Source organism: Octodon degus, unplaced genomic scaffold (genome assembly GCF_000260255.1).
Source record: "Octodon degus isolate 3935 unplaced genomic scaffold, OctDeg1.0 scaffold00093, whole genome shotgun sequence".
In the NCBI taxonomy this organism is placed as follows: Eukaryota; Metazoa; Chordata; class Mammalia; order Rodentia; family Octodontidae; genus Octodon; species Octodon degus.
In genome coordinates this window covers 8,578,349-8,586,908 of record NW_004524669.1, presented here as the reverse complement: position 1 = coordinate 8,586,908, position 8,560 = coordinate 8,578,349, and the positions used below count along the sequence as shown (strand labels likewise).

Sequence of the window (8,560 nt, the reverse complement as noted above, 5' to 3'; positions counted from 1 at the left end):
GTTTGTAAATAGGATCACAAGTCCGCATCTTGTACAGCAATTAACCACTAAGAAGAATATATGCAGTGTATTATTTGTTGAAACTGTCCTTCCGATTTGATTTGAAACTGTCTCATTGCTGTTTATCAATAAAACTTTGGAAAAAAAAAAAAAAAAGAGCAGTGGAGCAGGTGACACCAGCCAGACAAGCTCTGGTGAAGGGGCTCTGAAAGCCCCCAGCCTCCCCAGGAAGCTGTGATCTCTTTCTCATGGCAGCAACCTGCGGCTTCCCAAGCCGCTGGACACTCTAGGCCAGCCTGGCCACGCACAGGCCTGGGGGTGATGTAGCAAGCACTCCATCTAGGCTGCCACCCATTCTGCCCTGGCATTCAGCCCTGGCTCCTTCCCTTTTGGGCACTGCTACGGTGAGCTGGCCTGAGACACACTCATTTTCAGACTGGCCTGAGAGGGGCCAGCAAGATCGCTCAGCAGACTAAAGCACCCACTTAGGCAAGCACAGGCAAGCATAAGGACTGTGGTTCACACACTGCCCCCAGAGCACACCTGCAATCCCAACGCTGGGGAGGCTGAAAACAGGAGGATCACTATAGGTCTGAACTGTGTAGTGAGACCCTATAACAACTGAACACATTGAAAAAAAAAAAAAAGATTGGCCTGAGGAAAAGTTTCAGGAAAGGAACTAATAAAATATCACTGTGCTGTTCAACAGAGCAAAATGATTTTTCCCACAGACAACAGGATTTATTCCTCCCATTCTGGAGTCCAGAAGTATAAAATCAAAGGGTCCTCCTGGAGGCTGAGAGGGGCTCCCCTCCAGGACTCAAATCAGCTGTCAGTGTCCTTGGTGCCCTGGTGGGAGCCCTGTGGCCCTACCTATGCCTCTTCCTTCCATGGCCTTTTTACCTGCGTCTGTCCCTCATTCCTCTCTGGGGACCTTGATCACTGGATTTAGGATCTGTCCTAATCCAGGATGATCCCACCTAAGATCCTTCCTGTGAGCACACCTGTAAAGACCCAGCTTCCACATAATAAGGTCGCATTCCCAGGAGGCCCAACACCCAGCCCATTCCTTTTGGTGTTCAGGTTTTTGAACTGGTTGCAGAATATTGAAAGGAAGAAACCCATGCCTGGGGCCTTAGAACACAGGGCCCTGCTCGTAGTGCTGATGCACAAAGAGCAAGGACACGTCACTTCTGATCCTGGGGCTCAGCACCCACTGGCTGTGACTAGAGTCCTCTAAGGAGATGTCACCAGGGTCAAGGCCAACTCAGCCAACAGGGCCCTCAAGGGGAACATAAGCAACAATCTGCTGTGCTGGCTTTGCAGCTCCATCCCAGGCATCCCTGCCTGTGCACATGAAGCTTCCTGCTTCCAGCTTCCTTGGATTCACTTATCCCAGCACCCAGGGAGGATGTGTGCCTACAAGGTGGGTTCTGGGCAGGAGGTCTGGTGTATGTCCCCCTTCCCAGGCTTCCGGTCTTTAAAGCAGAATGTCTGTAGGCCAGGACAGACAGGACACAGTCAGCAGTCATGGCCTGCGTTCTGCTCTCTGGGTGACCCTGGCCAAGACCTCGCCTTAGAATAGAGCAAGTCACGGGGCTGCCACTGTCACTATCAGGAAGGGCCTTGCTTGTGCTGACTAGGCAAATAAGGAACAGCCCAGGGCCATCTGCAAGGGCAGGGTCCCACCCTTGCCCCACAGGGCACTGGCCAGTTCAGGGAAGAAACAAGCCCTGCTTGAGGTGTCAGCCACATGCAGGGGTACCAGAGGAATCCAGGGAAGCCTTGAGGCATCCCCAGAAGGCAGGCACCATGCTAGCCAGGTGTACCAGGGTGGGTTGTCCTAAAGCAAAAGCAAGGTTTCAGTCAGCAACAAAAATGATTGACTCTGCAGCCCCTCTGTGCACAGTGGCTGTCCATGCCCTTCCTGTCCTCCAGTGTCCACTGCAAGCAAGTGGGGAAAGCAGGAAGCCTCCGGGCAGCCCCGGCTGGGCCCAGCTCAGAGCCTTAGCCAGGGTGGCAGAAGCTGGAGACGGTGCTGAAGCCCAGCATAGTACCTGGGCAAGATGGTAATTCTCAGGCATACATTAAATTCAGATCATTAAGATCAGCTTATTGAATTTTAGGGAAGGGTCTATAGGGTGATCGGGGTCTCACTACTAGATCCGACTCATAGTGACCTGCCTGTTTACAGCCTCCCAAGAGCTGGGATTACAGGCGTGTGGCACCATGCCCAGTCTCAATTGCAGTTTTGCAAGCCCCATGGGTGGGGCTGGAACAGCAGGCCCAGGATAGAACCCCTGGCCCCTGAGCCTGCTTGCAGCGCTTTAATCCGCTGAGCTATTTGGCTGGCCCTAGCTTATTGAACATATAAATTCAAAGCCTTATTTCTATCTGGTCGTCTAGGGTCTTACTATGTAGCTCAGGCTGTGCTCAAACTTGCAACCCTCCAGCCTCAGCCATCATGCCCAGCCAAACTGAACCTGTAAGTTCAGAAAGTATCCTTTGTGCTCTACTTTCTATTTGAAGATAAAGTCTCAGAAATCTTAAGAGTGCTCACTTCGGCAGCACATATACTAAAATTGGAATGATACAGAAAAGATTAGCATGGTCCCTGCGCAAGGATGACAGGCAAATTCGTGAAGCGGTCCATATTTTTGTTCTAATGGTGTCTGTAAATAGTATATCATGTCCGCATCTTGTACAGCAATTAACCACTAGGAAGAATGTATGCAATGTGTTAATTACTGAAACTGTCCTACCAATTTGATTTGAAACTGTCTCATTGCTATTTATCAATAAAATTATAGGAAAAAAAAGAAAAAAAAGTGGAACGATGGGTAGTTGAATAAAAGAATTGTCAAAAAAAAAAAAGAAAGAAATCTTAAGAATACAAATAGATTAAAATTTTCAAGGTAGGGGCCAGGGAGATGGCTCAGTGGAATAAGCACTTCCCTGGCAAGCGCAAGGGCCTGAGTTCAATCCCCGGTTCTGCCAAATAAATAAATAAATAAAATAAAAATTTTCAAGGTAATAAACTAAACCCCAAGCAGAAACCTGAACGTGAAATCCTGCTGCGTTCAGGGCTCACTCAACATAGAAACGGCAGCGGCTCTGGCCCTCAGGGCTTCTTCGGTGCTTAGGTCCTCACCGTCCCCGCCTCGCGTGGCTGACGGAAGCCACCTGCAGCCCAGGGCGCTGGGGCCCCTCGGTGCCAACACTGTAAGCTCCAGCCAGCCCAGAGGGGCTCACCGACCTCAGGCCTGGCGAGGACTCTGCAGAAGACAACGCTTTTCCCATCTAAGTGACTGCGCGAGGCCCAGGACCCCCGCACGGCGCAGGGGCCCTCTCCAGAGCTCCGCCGGACTGGGGGTCATCGTCGGGGCCATCTGCAGGGAGCGAGGTGCCGAGCTGGGTGCCGGGAAGGCAGACGTGCGGCCCCTCCGGAAAGACTGGGGCACAGCTGGCAGAAATTTGAGGAAGAGAAACAAGGAAACGTGATTAGAAAGAACCACCAGAACTCCCTCGTGGCAAAGCTCCAAAGCGGCAGGAATGGGGAACTGGCCCCACAGTCGTCCTGGAGCACGGGGCGGGCGGGGGCCTGAAGCTCCCGCAGGAAGCTGCGGGGAACAGAACGGGAATGCGGTGGGGCCCGGCCGCTGGAGCCGGGCAGGGCGCCGCGAGCACGGGCGCGAGTGAAGCAGCCCTTCTGCTCCGGAGGCCCTGAGATGAGGTCCGGGTCCGGCCTGCCTCCTGCTTCCCACTGCCTCAATCTGCAGTATCGTAGCGAGGAAGGAGAGCCCGGATTCCGCACACATAGGCCTGCGAGGACGCCCCTGCTGTACAGGGGCCTAAGACGCCAGCAGGAGCCGACCCCGCGAGACCTGAACCGCACGAGGCGGGCCCGCAGGAGCCCCGCCCACAGGTCCTAGCCTCCGCTCCGCGGGCCCCGCCCCCGCCCAGTGTGCCCAGCGCGGGGCGGAAGTGGGCGTGGTCCCACCGGTGGGTGGGACTTCCGGGGCGCTGGTGCGTCTTCCGGTCGCGCTTTGAGGATCCGGCGGCCTCGGTACAGGAAGGTGAGCCGTGGGTGGCTGCTCTGCCCCGCCTCCTCGCCTTGAGGTGGGCGCGCCGGGCGGTGAGGCTCTGCGGGGCTTCTGATGAGCGAGAGGCTCAGGCGACGCTGGGTGGGTGCGCGTGTGGAGCAGAGGGACCGCGCGCGGGGTGTGAATGAGTGCGCGAGTGTGAAGGTGGCAGCGGGGAAGAGTGGGCGTCCGTGAACGGGCGTGAGTGCGAACCTTTGCGTGCGAGTGTGCAGGAGCACGCGCGGCGAGATCGAGGCCCCGAAGCACTGTGCTGTGGAAGGAGGCGGCATGCGGTGCGCGCAGGGCGTGCAGCGAGCATGCATAGAGTGCGGGACGGAGAGTGAGTGCAGCCGGAGTGCAGGGGCGGCCGCGGTCCCGGGCAGGAGGGCGCGGGCGGGTGAGCGCGCACAGGTGCCCCTTGGAGCTTGTGGGTGCGGCGAGCCAGGTCTTCCTCTGCACAGGGCTGGCGATTCCACGCCGAAGGGTGACTCGCCTACCCCTTGTTTCGCAGGTCTCTGTACTGAAGCCCAGAGAGGTCACTACCCAGCAGGCTGGTGACAGAACTGGACCTTGCGCCATCTCACTGCAGTCCTGTTTCCACTGCGCTGTGAAATTGTAGTACCGCGGCCACTCGCCCCGGTGCTGGGCCGGCTGCCTGCTGGGTCAGTCTTTTCATCTTTGAATGGGGTCCCGGGCTGTGGAAAAAACTGGGCAAACACCAGGCTGGTGTGCTACACATGGTCAATAAACGTCACCCGGGGTTGTGATTTCTGCCTCCTAGTCCCCATTCATTTAGGAGCACACACACCTGTCACCACAAGAACATGGCTAGCCCCAAAACGTGTGCTCAGAGGTGACCACAAAAGAGACAACCCCTCCACTTGCCCATAGCTGCCTTTCTGGTAACGGTCAGCTGAAGGGCCTGGGGGTGTGGCTCAGTGGTAGAGCCTGCCATAGGGGCTGTTCAGTCCCGAACGCTACAAAACAAAAGACAGTCAGGGGGCCGGGGAGATGGCTCAGTAGGATAAGCGCTTGACTGGCAAACGCAAGGATCTGAGTTCAATCCCCGGTTCCGCAAAAAAAAAAAAAAAAAAAGACAATCAGGCCCCCAGCCAGTGACCTCAAGGACAGATAACAAGGGCACATCTATCAACTTTCTCAGGAGTCAGCCTAATAGTAGAAACCAGTTCTTAGCAAAAGTCAGAGGGTGGCACTGAGTAGGGTTATTTCCGATCAGCACATGTTGGCTCTTTTTTTTTTTAATGTATTTAGTACAGGGTCTATCTACAGGGTTTCGCTATATAGATCATAGTGATTCTCCTGTTTTCAGCCTCCCAAGCACTGGGATTACAGGCACTGTGCTACCACACCCAGTCTCAATCACTGTCTCAGTGTGCTCCGTGGGTGCGGCCAGCACAGCATGCCTGGGGTCAAACCCTTTCCACTGTGTCTGCCTCAGCAGGTGCTTTAGTCAGCTGAGCACTCATTTCTTACCTTGGGTCTGTGTGAAGTGCATTTGACTTTATCAACCCTGATGAGAGTCCTCAGTGCTGTGGGACCCAGCCCCCCAAAGAGCAACAACAGTGTGCTTTTCCTTTTTTTTTTATTTGTGTGTGTGTGTGTGTGTGTGTGTGTGGCCAGCTCAGCCCACCAGGGGGCGGGGCTGGCCCGCATGTGGTGCTGGAGGATTGAACTGCGGTCCCTGTGCTCTGCTAAGCTTATTCTAAGTAGGTGCTTTAGACCACTGAGCCATCTCACCAGCCCCTGCTTTTCCTTGTTAGCTTGTTTATTTGTGTGTGTGTGTATTGTTTGGAGGAGGTTCTCGCTACAGAGTTCAGCCTGGCCTTGAACTATGTAGCCCAGGCTGGGCTCTCATAGCAATCTTGCCTGAGCCTCCTGAATGCTGGGATTTACAGGCATGTGCCACCACACCTGGTTTTTGTTTCTGTAGTTCAGGTAGCCTTCACCTTGCAGGGATCTTCCTGCCTCAGCCTACCAACCAAATGCTGGGATTACAGGCATGTGCCACCATGCCCAGCATTTCAGTTAAGTTTGTTATGAAGCAGGTTCTGAGATACACTTGGACAGTGTTGCAACACTATACTCTGTGTGGGCCTTTCTGCCCAAAGGAGTGTCATTGGTGTTTGGAGAAAACACATTTTGGTAGAAGAACAATATGTGAGAGCCCAGGCATCAGCTGTGTGAAAAGCACAATGGACAGCTGGCCTTAGAGTAGTGGCCAGCGATGGGGGGCAGGGCACAGGAAGTATGGAAGCCTGGACGTCCTTCACACACATCACATACTTCTCTGGCAGTTGGTCTGGAATGATGGCTCCCAGCACTCAGGAGCAGCCTGCATCCCAGGGCTTCATCCTGAAGGCAGACTGCTGGGTATGGGTGGTCAGTGGAAGCAATGGCCCTGGCCTGGTGCCTCCCTCTCAGATATAGACGCAGACAGACCCACCATCCTCCTGCACATCTCCACACACACTCCCTCCACTTTCCTCTTTCTTTCTGGAGATAGGAGATTGGGAGGTGTTAGATGGCGGGGCTCTTAAGTGGGTAGACAGGGGCCTGCTGCAGGAGCAGACCATGGCAGGGGGTAGGTACCCAGGTACCCCTCAGGCTACTGGACCACTTCCCTGGAGAATCTCCCCCATTTGGTTTCACATCCATTCTGTGACCCCTGTCACCCAAGGGAGAGAAGAGCCAGTAGTCATGGAAGGGGCAGGCCAAGCAAGCTGCAGGAGGTTCTGGGTCACCTGTGACCCACCCTGTGACCAGAACTCCCCACCCAACTCCTGGGGGTGTGCACTTCCCAGTTCAAGCCTGGAGTCACAACAGAGACAGTGCCCGGGGCAGGTGGCAGGACACTGCTGTCCCTGATTCAGATTCTGATGCTGGAGAGCAGCTAGTGAGGAGGGCACCGGGAATGAAGGGCTGTGCCCCAGCCTGGGTCTCACCCCTCCCTCAGGTTTGCTGCAGCTCCTAGGGCAGTTGCTCCCTTGCCCAGACTCCATGTATGGCACATGGTGCTGTGCTACGCTTGTGTGTTCCTCCCCTGAGGTCCAGGCTGGCCTATAACTTCCCAGGACTCTGTGCCAGCCACTTCGCACTTTGTGTGTGGGGGTGCTTTGGAGGCAGGTCCTACTTAGGGGAATGACAGTGGAATGGAGTGCCCCTGGGTTTGGCCAGGGCTCCTGAGCCTCACTGGCCTGGGTTCTGGAGTCCTGAGAGATGCTTGTGACTCTGCCTGTCTGTTCCTGGGTTTGGTGAGCCCACAGCTGGGCTGCAGCTAAGTACCAGAGAAGTCAGACTAGGTGACAGGCTCTGGTGCCCCCCGACGTCCTGAGGGCTTGGAGGACGCAACCTGGCTGGGCCATGCTTGTCACCCAGCTGCTCTCAAGAGAGTGCAGGGCAGAGGCAGAATTGCCTTGAATCTGAATCCAAACCGTACAGCTAATAGAAGCTCAGGGCAGCTGGGCATAGTGTTGCACATCTGTGATCCCAGCAGTGTAGGAGGCTGAGGCAGGAGGATCGCAAGTTTGAGCCCAGCCTCAGCATTTACCAATTTAAAAATAAAAGTAAATAAAATAAAAATAGCTGAGGATATTGCTCAGTGCTCAATGCCAGGTCCAGTATGGGAGGGGGGACTTAAGTGCAGAAAAACCAGGAAGAGCAAATGAAAGAAAAAAATGATTGGTATTTCCTGACAGCCGGTTTATTTACATTTTAGCTTTCTTATATAGTTTTAGGGGTACTGGCAATTTGAACCTGGGGTGCTCTATCACTTAACTACAGCCCCAGCACCCCACTTGTGATACCAGGTCTTACTAAGTTACCCAGACTGGCCTTGAACATGGGGTTCTCCCGCCTCCACCCCGAGTAGCTGGCATCACAGCTGGGTGCATGGCCTAGCCCTGTATTCCTTCCCACGTAGGTCTACACATGGGCTGTGCTGCATAAATGCGGTTTGTGATGTGCGTCAGCCCGTGTGGTTGTGAGTGCCACAGTGCCTGTCTGAGTGCAGCGCCAGGCAAGTTAAGCCCCACGTGTGGTTCCTCGTGGACCCAGCATGTGGCTGCAGAACATGGAGCACACGTTGGCCAGCATAATGTTCGTGACCATACTGTCATGGGCAGGGCACTTCCCAACTCAAATCCCCTCAGCGTGAGAGGTGACATCAGACTCTAGTGCAGTCATCTCTCCGTTCCTCTGTGCTCAGAGCAGTGTAAGTATGGGTGAAGCTGAACTCATTGCTGGGGCTCTAAGTGTTTGTACATATTGTACCTCTTCTTGCCTCCTGTGGTATTGGGACCTGAGCCCCAAGTTTCACATGCTAGGCAAGGGACTCTGCTACTGAGCCGCATCCTAGTCCTTCTAATGTTTTTACTTGCCAATAGTCTTGATGTGGGGCCGGGGAGATAGCTCAGTGGAATAAGTGCTTGCCTGGCAATCCCCAGGTCTGCCAAAAAAAA

General features: G+C 54.5%; 1 protein-coding gene and 1 non-coding gene across 6 annotated transcripts in view; both read left to right on the top strand.

Moving 5' to 3' along the window:
* Positions 1–2,552: 2,552 nt before the first annotated feature.
* LOC111818517 lies at positions 2,553–2,659 on the top strand. Its single transcript, XR_002822491.1, has one exon. It is a non-coding gene; the product is annotated as a U6 spliceosomal RNA (small nuclear RNA).
* A 1,337-nt stretch (positions 2,660–3,996) lies between these two features.
* Positions 3,997–8,560, top strand: part of Chid1 (chitinase domain containing 1) — a 25,266-nt gene continuing 20,702 nt past the window's right edge. For 3 of the 5 annotated variants that reach the window (XM_004637960.2, XM_023722848.1, XM_023722847.1), the window contains exons 1-2: positions 3,997–4,076; positions 4,594–4,744. The gene's annotated coding sequence lies outside the window, so the exon portion shown is untranslated. The other 2 variants (XM_023722845.1, XM_023722846.1) reach the window with 2 other exon arrangements.